This window comes from Aedes albopictus, chromosome 2 (assembly GCF_035046485.1).
Source record: "Aedes albopictus strain Foshan chromosome 2, AalbF5, whole genome shotgun sequence".
NCBI lineage: Eukaryota > Metazoa > Arthropoda > Insecta > Diptera > Culicidae > Aedes > Aedes albopictus.
This window is the reverse complement of record NC_085137.1, coordinates 361,374,538-361,387,811: the sequence shown is the minus strand read 5'-3', so window position 1 is coordinate 361,387,811 and position 13,274 is coordinate 361,374,538. Positions and strand designations below refer to the sequence as shown.

The window sequence follows — 13,274 nt, the reverse complement described above, 5'->3', positions numbered from 1 at the left end:
AACAATACTGCGTCCAAAATACCAACATGATTTAGACATTCCATAGATTATGGTTTTTGAACAACTTTGTGGAACGATATCTTCGTGCGTATGTCATCGATTTCCAATTTCTACGCTTCAAAACAAATATAATTAAGCAAATATTTCACTATTTGACCAATGCCAAATATTTGACCACTTTTGACAGTTTTGACCAAGGTGTACTGATCTGAAGTCAAGCAGCCTCTATTCAATTCTGATCTTTTGATATGCTGGTTGGCATAAATTGAACAATTGTTAAGTATTTGGAAGCGAAAATAACACCGTGTGGAATGTGTTTTAAACGTACAAGCGGATGTACACTGCGGGGAATAAATATAAAGACAGAGCCGTTTCCTATACAAAATAATCATGTTTATGGATCATAATCTCTTTCTTGCGATTCGATTGTTTTGGAATTTTGGCTGCCACCCTAAAATAACTAGAATTTTGACTATTAGTATAAATTATCATCCATGCAAACGTTTACATAGACTTTTCAGATTCAAATAATTATAAAGACACGATTTTCATACAAAAACGTGTCTTTATAATTATTTGAATCTGAAAAGTCTAGGTAAACGTTTGCATGGATGATAATTTATACTACTAGTCAAAATTCTAGGTATTTTAAGGTGGCAGCCAAAATTCCATAACAATCGAATCGCTAGAAGAAGAGATTTTGATCCCTAAACATGAATATTTTGTATGGGAAATGGCTCTGTCTTTATATTTATTTCCCGTAGTGTATAAGACTATTTGCGCCTAAAATTTTCGAGCAACGCATATTAAAAAGAATCAACTTATCAAAGCGAAGGTACAAAGTCTATGATCATAACCCGTACGGCAGACATCATACATCAGTATGCGGGTAAGTACTTACATATTTTAAGATACACTGCCTGATAGGTAAACTTTTTATGTTAAATCTATAAAAGTAGATCAGTTTTCTACATAGTTATTCCTCGTACTGAACAGATCTTGCCGTGAAGAAGGTTCACCAAGTCCTCTGAAGTCGTTTGGTGACGCACAATGCATCTACGTTTAAAATGGATCAGTTTTCTTCATAGTTATTCCTCCTACTGAACAGATCTTGCCGTGAAGAAGGTTCACAAAAGTCCCCTGAAGTCGTTTGGTGACGCAAAATGCATCTACGTTTAAAATGGATCAGTTTTCTTTATAGTAATTCATCCTACTGAACAGATCTTGCCGTGAAGAAGGTTCACCAAGTCCTCTGAAGTCGTTTGGTGACGCACAATGCATCTACGTTTAAAATGGATCAGTTTTCTTCATAGTTATTCCTCCTACTGAACAGATCTTGCCGTGAAGAAGGTTCACCAAGTTCTCTGAAGTCGTTTGGTGACGCACAATGCATCTACGTTTAAAATGGATCAGTTTTCTTTATAGTTATTCATCCTACTGAACAGATCTAGCCGTGAAGAAGGTTCACCAAGTCCTCTGAAGTCGTTTGGTGACGCACAATGCATCTACGTTTAAAATGGATCAGTTTTCTTCATAGTTATTCCTCGTACTGAACAGATCTTGCCGTGAAGAAGGTTCACCAAGTCCTCTGAAGTCGTTTGGTGACGCACAATGCATCAACGTTTAAAATGGATCAGTTTTCTTCATAGTTATTCCTCCTACTGAACAGATCTTGCCGTGAAGAAGGTTCACAAAAGTCCCCTGAAGTCGTTTGGTGACACACAATGCATCTACGTTTAAAATGGATCAGTTTTCTTCATAGTTATTCCTCCTACTGAACAGATCTTGCCGTGAAGAAGGTTCACCAAGTTCTCTGAAGTCGTTTGGTGACGCACAATGCATCTACGTTTAAAATGGATCAGTTTTCTTTATAGTTATTCATCCTACTGAACAGATCTAGCCGTGAAGAAGGTTCACCAAGTCCTCTGAAGTCGTTTGGTGACGCACAATGCATCTACGTTTAAAATGGATCAGTTTTCTTCATAGTTATTCCTCGTACTGAACAGATCTTGCCGTGAAGAAGGTTCACCAAGTCCTCTGAAGTCGTTTGGTGACGCACAATGCATCAACGTTTAAAATGGATCAGTTTTCTTCATAGTTATTCCTCCTACTGAACAGATCTTGCCGTGAAGAAGGTTCACAAAAGTCCCCTGAAGTCGTTTGGTGACGCACAATGCATCTACGTTTAAAATGGATCAGTTTTCTTCATAGTTATTCCTCCTACTGAACAGATCTTGCCGTGAAGAAGGTTCACCAAGTTCTCTGAAGTCGTTTGGTGACGCACAATGCATCTACGTTTAAAATGGATCAGTTTTCTTTATAGTTATTCATCTTACTGAACAGATCTAGCCGTGAAGAAGGTTCACCAAGTCCTCTGAAGTCGTTTGGTGACGCACAATGCATCTACGTTTAAAATGGATCAGTTTTCTTCATAGTTATTCCTCGTACTGAACAGATCTTGCCGTGAAGAAGGTTCACCAAGTCCTCTGAAGTCGTTTGGTGACGCACAATGCATCAACGTTTAAAATGGATCAGTTTTCTTCATAGTTATTCCTCCTACTGAACAGATCTTGCCGTGAAGAAGGTTCACAAAAGTCCCCTGAAGTCGTTTGGTGACGCACAATGCATCTACGTTTAAAATGGATCAGTTTTCTTCATAGTTATTCCTCCTACTGAACAGATCTTGCCGTGAAGAAGGTTCACCAAGTTCTCTGAAGTCGTTTGGTGACGCACAATGCATCTACGTTTAAAATGGATCAGTTTTCTTTATAGTTATTCATCCTACTGAACAGATCTAGCCGTGAAGAAGGTTCACCAAGTCCTCTGAAGTCGTTTGGTGACGCACAATGCATCTACGTTTAAAATGGATCAGTTTTCTTCATAGTTATTCCTCGTACTGAACAGATCTTGCCGTGAAGAAGGTTCACCAAGTCCTCTGAAGTCGTTTGGTGACGCACAATGCATCAACGTTTAAAATGGATCAGTTTTCTTCATAGTTATTCCTCCTACTGAACAGATCTTGCCGTGAAGAAGGTTCACAAAAGTCCCCTGAAGTCGTTTGGTGACGCACAATGCATCTACGTTTAAAATGGATCAGTTTTCTTCATAGTTATTCCTTCTACTGAACAGATCTTGCCGTGAAGAAGGTTCACCAAGTTCTCTGAAGTCGTTTGGTGACGCACAATGCATCTACGTTTAAAATGGATCAGTTTTCTTTATAGTTATTCATCCTACTGAACAGATCTACCCGTGAAGAAGGTTCATCAAGTCCTCTGAAGTCGTTTGGTGACGCACAATGCATCTACGTTTAAAATGGATCAGTTTTCTTCATAGTTATTCCTCCTACTGAACAGATCTTGCCGTGAAGAAGGTTCACCAAGTCCTCTGAAGTCGTTTGGTGACGCACAATGCATCTACGTTTAAAATGGATCAGTTTTCTTCATAGTTATTCATCCTACTGAACAGATCTAGCCGTGAAGAAGGTTCACCAAGTCCTCTGAAGTCGTTTGGTGACGCACAATGCATCTACGTTTAAAATGGATCAGTTTTCTTTATAGTAATTCATCCTACTGAACAGATCTTGCCGTGAAGAAGGTTCACCAAGTCCTCTGAAGTCGTTTGGTGACGCACAATGCATCTACGTTTAAAATGGATCAGTTTTCTTCATAGTTATTCCTCCTACTGAACAGATCTTGCCGTGAAGAAGGTTCACAAAAATCCCCTAAAGTCGTTTGGTGACGCACAATGCATCTACGTTTAAAATGGATCAGTTTTCTTCATAGTTATTCCTCCTACTGAACAGATCTTGTCGTGAAGAAGGTTCACCAAGTCCTCTGAAGTCGTTTGGTGACGCACAATGCATCTACGTTTAAAATGGATCAGTTTTCTTCATAGTTATTCCTCCTACTGAACAGATCTTGTCGTGAAGAAGGTTCACCAAGTCCTCTGAAGTCGTTTGGTGACGCACAATGCATCTACGTTTAAAATGGATCAGTTTTCTTTATAGTTATTCATCCTACTGAACAGATCTAGCCGTGAAGAAGGTTCACCAAGTCCTCTGAAGTCGTTTGGTGACGCACAATGCATCTACGTTTAAAATGGATCAGTTTTCTTTATAGTAATTCATCCTACTGAACAGATCTTGCCGTGAAGAAGGTTCACCAAGTCCTCTGAAGTCGTTTGGTGACGCACAATGCATCTACGTTTAAAATGGATCAGTTTTCTTCATAGTTATTCCTCCTACTGAACAGATCTTGCCGTGAAGAAGGTTCACAAAAGTCCCCTGAAGTCGTTTGGTGACGCACATTGCATCTACGTTTAAAATGGATCAGTTTTCTTCATAGTTATTCCTCCTACTGAACAGATCTTGTCGTGAAGAAGGTTCACCAAGTCCTCTGAAGTCGTTTGGTGACGCACAATGCATCTACGTTTAAAATGGATCAGTTTTCTTCATAGTTATTCCTCCTACTGAACAGATCTTGCCGTGAAGAAGGTTCACAAAAGTCCCCTGAAGTCGTTTGGTGACGCACAATGCATCTACGTTTAAAATGGATCAGTTTTCTTCATAGTTATTCCTCCTACTGAACAGATCCTGTCGTGAAGAAGGTTCACCAAGTCCTCTGAAGTCGTTTGGTGACGCACAATGCATCTACGTTTAAAATGGACCAGTTTTCTTTATAGTTATTCATCCTACTGAACAGATCTAGCCGTGAAGAAGGTTCACCAAGTCCTCTGAAGTCGTTTGGTGACGCACAATGCATCTACGTTTAAAATGGATCAGTTTTCTTTATAGTCAGGCTTATTCTGCGCGGCGTGTGAGGTGAGACGAGTCGAATGAGGTGACAAAAGTCGACTCGCCCCATTTGATTTACATTAGTCGTATCACGTCACGTGAGACGAAACCGTCCGTCTCACCTCACACGCCGCGCAGAATAAGCCTGAGTAATTCATCCTACTGAACAGATCTTGCCGTGAAGAAGGTTCACCAAGTCCTCTGAAGTCGTTTGGTGACGCACAATGCATCTACGTTTAAAATGGATCAGTTTTCTTCATAGTTATTCCTCCTACTGAACAGATCTTGCCGTGAAGAAGGTTCACAAAAGTCCCCTGAAGTCGTTTGGTGACGCACATTGCATCTACGTTTAAAATGGATCAGTTTTCTTCATAGTTATTCCTCCTACTGAACAGATCTAGCCGTGAAGAAGGTTCACCAAGTCCTCTGAAGTCGTTTGGTGACGCACAATACATCTTCGAAAATAGATCAATTATACTTGCAGATTGGAGGAGCCCATGAGATATTCTTTCCAGTAGTCAGAGCTTGTCCTACCTTTCGATTAATGAATTAACTACATCGGCTGTTTTCCTACTCTCCGCATCGACCAATGTGGCGCTAGCTTCTATGCGCGAAAAATCGCTAAAAGTAAATCGCAAAAATATTGTATGGCGAATAGCATAAGTGGAATACATTATTCGAAAAAATATTTGGTAGTGGTTGTGCACAATGGTGAGTACTATTAAGCCTACTAAATATTTTTTCCATAAAAGCTTTCTATTTCAAGTAATTCAAGTTTAAATGCTTTTCACCATACAAAATAAAATGGATTTACTCCTGCTGATCAACTGTGGGTGTGCGTCAAGCGGGTAGTCCATTCACATAACACATTTAATTAGTTTTGTTATTTATTTATATAAACATATTATTCATTTGAATACATAAATAATACAATATGTGTTCCCCTTTCGAAAATTTATAAATTCTCTCTCGGGTTCTCCTACAGAACCAGGGGAATGATTCAAATTCAAAACAAGGAATTGGAATTGTCTATTAACAATCGATCTTAGGAACCTTACGGCGTTAATTCAACTGCGACCGTACTCACTGTTCGCTAAAAGCGCTCCTGCTTCACTCCTTTATTTGTGCAATCATTTCTCCCACTTGTAGTCCTGCAGATCGAGATCACTCAGCTGCGTCCCTTGTATTACTCGTATTAAATATCGTCCCACGAAGATAGGCATCTGTGACCGGTCGTCATCAATTATTCTTTGGTGAAGACCAGCCGACGCAAGGGAATATCCATACCGTACCGGTAGAGCAACTCCACTGGACCATTTCGCCAAACCGTGCCGATAGTGTAAGCCGTGAAACTGTTCAGTAAACTTTCACTGGATTTCTCCGATTCGCATGATGGTGATTTGAGCGGCGTTGCTTCGATAGGCCATCAATTTTGACACGCGCATCTTTTCGGCACAAGTTTCTTGGTGGGTGGTGGTGACTTTTGCTGACGTACCTTCATAGGTCGATACTCCAGAATGCTTCGTGGCTTCGGCGTGGGAGCTTTCTCCGATTCGGAAGTTCGCGAATATCGGACCCGCTCGACTAGTGGTGACGAAGGAATCGTCGCGATGTCTCAGGTCGCGATGGACGATCCTTATTAACGCGATGTAACTTTGGCACAAGTTCCGGCGATGAGCGGCCGTTAACAGTCATTGGACACCGGATGCATTGCGGGATGATTGCGTCCACTTTTTACAGTTTTCATATGCACCTCGGGGGGATGACGGCGATGCCGATGGAAACGCGGACGCCACTCTTTCCAGCAACTGAAAGAGAAAAAAGATTAGTTTTTTAATAACTGTTTTATTACTTTAGTGTTTTTTTAAATAAATTTATACCTTTCATTTCGTACTCGATTTCGTATTTATGAAATGAAGAATCACTTTTTGTTATGCACGATCAGCATCAGCAGTTAGATCAAAACAAACACTGAACGAAATGATTCAGTTATTTCGATATAACTGACGTGCGTCCTTTTTTCTATTAATCCCGCCAAATCACCTTGAATCTTTTCGAATCTTTTTGAATCTTTTAAATTGATTCCAAAAAGATTACAGTGTCGCACCCCCTGGTACGTCATCCACGTAAATGACCAAAATGACTTGTGTATCTCCTGAACCACGGCGATACAAGCACAAATCATTGCGGCTTCTCACGAATCCCAGACGAACGACGAAATTGTGGAACCTTTCATTCCATGACCTTGCCGCCTGTTTTAGGCCATAGAGAGACCTCTTCAAACGGCATACGAGTCCGTCTCGCTGTTCGAAACCTTCAGGCTGAAGCATATATATTTCTTCTGTTAACTCACCGTTAAGAAAAGCGCATTTCACGTCCATTTGGTGGACGCTCCAACCTCGTTGATTGGCCAGTGCCAGCACCGTTCGTAGCGTGTCCATCCGTGCCACGGGAGAATACGTGTCGGAGTAGTCAAATCCTTGCTTCTGGGTGAAGCCTCTGGCGACCAATCTGGCCTTGTACCGCGGTGCTTCATTGTCCTCGGAATGCTTCAACTTAAAAATCCACTTACACGTAACAGCATTTCGACCTTCGGGCAGCTTTACTAAGGTCCATGTCTCATTGCTCGCCAACGAATCCATTTCCTCCTGCATCGCTTGCTTCCACAAAGGCCAGTCTTCCCGTTGCCGACACTCCGAAACTGTAGTAGGCAAATCTTCCACGTACGACGTCGCATTCAGCGCGAAGCCGGCGTAATCAACTTCATAGTCTCTGTGCCACGACGGAGCAGTACGGTTTCTTGCCGGACGCGCACTGGGTTCGGCATCACCTCCCGGAACTGGTTCTTCCACAAAGCTTCTAAATTGTTCATCTTCGCTTCTTTCTTCGTTTCCACATTCATCGGGATCGGAATCCCGGTCAGAATGCCCTGAATCGTCACTGTCCACATCACTTCGATCTTCTTCTGTGTCATTTCCAAGTCCACCGACACGAATCATCGTAACACTATCTGGTTTCTTCGCATTCTCTTCTCTGAATGCCTGCTGCTCCAGGAAATCCACATCTCGAGCGACCACGATCGATTTTTCCTTCGGGTTCCACACCAGGTATCCTTTCGCCGCATATCCGACAAAAACACCCTTCCATGCCTTTGGGTCAAGCTTCCTATGGCGCTCTTGCGGGACATGCACATAGACAGGACAGCCGAAACTTCGAAGTCTGGAAACATTCGGCCGCTTTCCTTCCCAAAGCTCTGATGGTGTCTTATTCGGGTCGATGGCACTTGTCGGTGATCTGTTTATAACGAACGCTGCAGTCTGGACTGCCTGGACCCAGAAGGATTTGTCCAGTTTAGATCCTTCAAGCATCGCACGAGCCCTCTCGATGACGGTGCGATTCATTCGCTCGCTCGTACCGTTGAGTTCCGGCGTATACGGAACTGTCCACTGGATTTCGATCCCCTTCTTACGGCAAAATGACAGAAACGCCTTGTTCTTGTATTCGCCGCCGTTGTCACAAACGAACCGAGAGATACGCGTCCCGAATTTGGCTGTGACTAACGCTTCGTAGTACACAAACCAATCGAACACTTCGTCCTTCCTCTTCATGGGAAACACCATGAGGAAATGACTCCAATCGTCTATGAATGTGACGAAGTATCGTTCGCCGTTCCGCCCGATCGGCGTCACCGGTCCACATACGTCCGAGTGGACAACTTCCAGCACTCGCGAGGATCGTTTGCCTGTGCGCGCGGGGAAAGGCTTTCGTGTTTGTTTTCCGGTAATACACGGCTCGCAAATCACTACAGTACTGTCCGAACCATTCGTAACCTTCTGCATACCGTCGACCATCTCTCTACTAATCAACTGTTCGAGCTGCTTCATGTTCAAGTGGCCGAACCGGCGGTGCCACAACTCCAGGCCCTTCGTGACACGACCGCAAGCCAACACTGACGCACTTTCACAGTCTTCGATCTTATAAAGATCCAGTTCGTAGAGTTTTCCGCGACGCGTACCGGTTGCAACGATTTCGGATCCGTCGTAGATACTCACTCGTCCATTACCGAACACAACGCGCATCCCTTTCTTCTCCACATTCACGACAGAGAAAAGATTGAACCGCAACGATGGAACATATAATACGTTCGTCACTGTACAGGGGATGCACTTACCATTCACGACGGATTGCAGTCTCACCGTCCCCGAGTGGTGCGCCACGATCGACTGTCCATTCTTTGCCACCGCGATTTCGACCGGCTTCGGTAGCGGTACGAGCTCTTCAAACAACTCCTTATCTTTGGCCATATGGTCCGAGCACCCAGAATCTACGAACCATTGCACCGAACGCCGATCCGAAGGATTATCACTCACCGTCGTGGAAACAAACACAACTTCCTCTTCTCGGTCTGCCAAATTCGCTTTAGAATGCTTCCCCACGTTCACACTTTTCTTCTTGTTCTTCGGGCATTCTGACACTTTGTGTCCTTCTTCTTGGCATCCAAAGCACCGAAGCTGCCGCTTCTTCTTCTTCTTGCCTTTCTTCTTCGCACCTGAGAACGCCTCCACCTCCAGTTTCGATGAGTAGTAATCCGCACCTGCACCACCTCGCTGCTTTATTTCCTCGTCCAAAAGACGGCATTTGACGAACTCTAGAGTCAGGTTTTCTTCGGGCATCGTCTCTAGAGCCGTCACGACGGTCGAGTAGGCCGGCCCGAGGGTGAGCAGCAGGTGGCAAATGACGTCTAGCTCCTCGATAACAGCGCCCGTTCCTCGGTACTCCCTCACTAGGCGATCGAACCGAAGGAAGTGTTCCTGCAGGCTCCCGGATTCCAGTCGCAACGATAGCATCTGCCGTTTTAAGTGCATGCGACTGGCGATGCTCTTCCGCTCGAAGACGCGGACTAGCGCATCCCAGATCTCCTTTGGTGTCGATTTCTCCTGCACGTATTCCAACTGGGAATCGTGTATGCGAGACACCAGTATCGACTTGCACCGTTTGTCCTTCTTCGCGCGTTTCGTCCGTTTCGCCTGCTTGGCCGTCTTTACGTCGTTGCTGTCGCCCGCTGCGTCGTGCAACTCCGGCAAATCAGCAGCCTCCGCCTCCACACACTCGATGAGTTCGTGCTCCTCCAACAATACGCGCATGCGATACTTCCATGCCGTAAAGTTTGTTCCGTCGAACAACGGAAGCAGGAACCGTTCGTGCTTCTCTTCCTCCGTCATAATTCCACTTGCCACTCGCGGTAAACATTACTGGGCACCGTAACCTGAAATTATCCGGCGGAAGGGATTCGCGGATCGAAATAAAAACTCGGAAAAATAATCGAACGAATTCAAAACGCGTGTTTTATTATTAACAAAGTTTGTTCTTATAACAATGGGTAGCGTGAAGCGCAAAGCAAAACAAAAATGTATTGGCAGCAGGGGCGCCGATGTCAAGTGGGGGTTACAAGTAGGGTTTGCACACTTAACATTTATTAGGGAAGACCTGCATAGCATCACCTTGCAGTTCTGGGAGGACATGGTGAACCTTTTCAACTATGAATTTTACATATTTATTAGGGAAGACCTGCTAAGCATCACCTTGCAGTTCTGGGAGGACATGGTGAACCTATTCAACTACGAATTTTACTTATTTATTAGGGAAGACCTGCATAGCATCACCTTGCAGTTCTGGGAGGACATGGTGAACCTTTTCAACTATGAATTTTACATATTTATTAGGGAAGACCTTCTTAGCATCACCTTGCAGTTCTGGGAGGACAGGGTGAACCTATTCAACTACGAATTTTACTTATTTATTAGGGAAGACCTGCATAGCATCACCTTGCAGTTCTGGGAGGACATGGTGAACCTATTCAACTACGAATTTTACTTATTTATTAGGGAAGACCTGCATAGCATCACCTTGCAGTTCTGGGAGGACATGGTGAACCTTTTCAACTATGAATTTTACATATTTATTAGGGAAGACCTGCTAAGCATCACCTTGCAGTTCTGGGAGGACATGGTGAACCTATTCAACTACGAATTTTACTTATTTATTAGGGAAGACCTGCATAGCATCACCTTGCAGTTCTGGGAGGACATGGTGAACCTTTTCAACTATGAATTTTACATATTTATTAGGGAAGACCTTCTTAGCATCACCTTGCAGTTCTGGGAGGACAGGGTGAACCTATTCAACTACGAATTTTACTTATTTATTAGGGAAGACCTGCTTAGCATCACCTTGCAGTTCTGGGAGGACAGGGTGAACCTTTTCAACTATGAATTTTACATATTTATTAGGGAAGACCTGCTAAGCATCACCTTGCAGTTCTGGGAGGACATGGTGAACCTATTCAACTACGAATTTTACTTATTTATTAGGGAAGACCTGCATAGCATCACCTTGCAGTTCTGGCAGGACATGGTGAACCTTTTCAACTATGAATTTTACATATTTATTAGGGAAGACCTGCTTAGCATCACCTTGCAGTTCTGGGAGGACATGGTGAACCTATTCAACTACGAATTTTACTTATTTATTAGGGAAGACCTGCATAGCATCACCTTGCAGTTCTGGGAGGACATGGTGAACCTTTTCAACTATGAATTTTACATATTTATTAGGGAAGACCTGCTAAGCATCACCTTGCAGTTCTGGGAGGACATGGTGAACCTATTCAACTACGAATTTTACTTATTTATTAGGGAAGACCTGCATAGCATCACCTTGCAGTTCTGGGAGGACATGGTGAACCTTTTCAACTATGAATTTTACATATTTATTAGGGAAGACCTTCTTAGCATCACCTTGCAGTTCTGGGAGGACAGGGTGAACCTATTCAACTACGAATTTTACTTATTTATTAGGGAAGACCTGCATAGCATCACCTTGCAGTTCTGGGAGGACATGGTGAACCTATTCAACTACGAATTTTACTTATTTATTAGGGAAGACCTGCATAGCATCACCTTGCAGTTCTGGGAGGACATGGTGAACCTTTTCAACTATGAATTTTACATATTTATTAGGGAAGACCTGCTTAGCATCACCTTGCAGTTCTGGGAGGACAGGGTGAACCTATTCAACTACGAATTTTACTTATTTATTAGGGAAGACCTGCATAGCATCACCTTGCAGATCTGGGAGGACATGGTGAACCTATTCAACTACGAATTTTACTTATTTATTAGGGAAGACCTGCTTAGCATCACCTTGCAGTTCTGGGAGGACATGGTGAACCTATTCAACTATGAATTTTACATATTTATTAGGGAAGACCTTCTTAGCATCACCTTGCAGTTCTGGGAGGACATGGTGAACCTATTCAACTATGAATTTTGCATATTTATTAGGGAAGACCTGCTTAGCATCACCTTGCAGTTCTGGGAGGACATGGTGAACCTATTCATTTACGAATTTTACATATTTATTAGGGAAGATCTGCTTAGCATCACCTTGCAGTTCTGGGAGGACATGGTGTAACTACGATTTTTTTTTTTATTAGAGAAGACCTGTTTAGCAGTTTACAGTTCTCGCAGGACATGGTGAACAAGTGAACCTATTAAATTATGTTCGGATATGTATTAGTACCTAGTAAAATAGAACTCCTTACCCCTCCCCTTGTGCGTTTAATAGTTGTAGCCAAACTGATACATAAGAATATCAAAATTATTACAATATATGGTTGCTGTTGGAGTTAGTCCAAAACTGTGACCAAGATGTTGAAGTTCATGTTGCTGTGGCTTGCCATGTAAGTGCCATGATAAGGATTGATGAAAGAGCCATGGTTGACAGGAGTGAAGTAACTGTAAGAAATTGAATATAAATGTTTTAGGGTCGTCCACAAACTGTTATGTGTCAGTTAAAATTAAGCAAAAAAGGTTATGGTTTATTCTGCAAAGTTATAAAAAACCTTGAAAAATAGTATATTTTCATCTCTCTTCTATATGGATTAATCACATAGATAAAAATTTCAAAAGAAAGAGAATAACATACAGAACAACTTAGAAACAGACATAGAAACACCCTACCTCTGAATGCCACATCCACTAGTTACAAAACCGTTGAACATGTATAGCATCGAAGTTCGATGTTGGAGGCAAGGATGTTTTCGATCACCTGGCAATTATATGACTCATTTGTCTATAACTCACTTCAGAAGCTTAATATTAAAAACTGATGTTCGGTAAACTTATAGATTAGTGTTTTTCCTACAATTATCACCAAGGACGCCATACTCTAACTCTCATATATACGGCGTGAGAGCGCTAGTATCCTCTTCTCATACTAAACGATCGAAAAATCCGATCTTTTAGTAACAGTAGGTGGTACTAACACTTTCACGCCGTAAATATTAGAGTTAGGATATAGCGTCCTTGGTGATAATTATAGGGAAACCACCAATCTTCGAGTTTGCCGAACACCACATTTTAATATTAGGCTTCTGAACTGAGTTATAGGCAGATGATCGGTGATCGGCCAGGTGATCGAA

At 42.6% G+C, this 13,274-nt stretch overlaps 1 long non-coding RNA gene across 1 annotated transcript; it reads right to left on the bottom strand.

Moving 5' to 3' along the window:
* Positions 1–11,480: 11,480 nt before the first annotated feature.
* LOC134287246 (uncharacterized) lies at positions 11,481–12,173 on the bottom strand. Its single transcript, XR_009997148.1, has 3 exons — positions 11,995–12,173; positions 11,752–11,832; positions 11,481–11,589 (listed from the first exon to the last, which is right to left on the bottom strand). It is a non-coding gene; the product is annotated as an uncharacterized LOC134287246 (long non-coding RNA).
* Between the last annotated feature and the right edge of the window lie 1,101 nt (positions 12,174–13,274).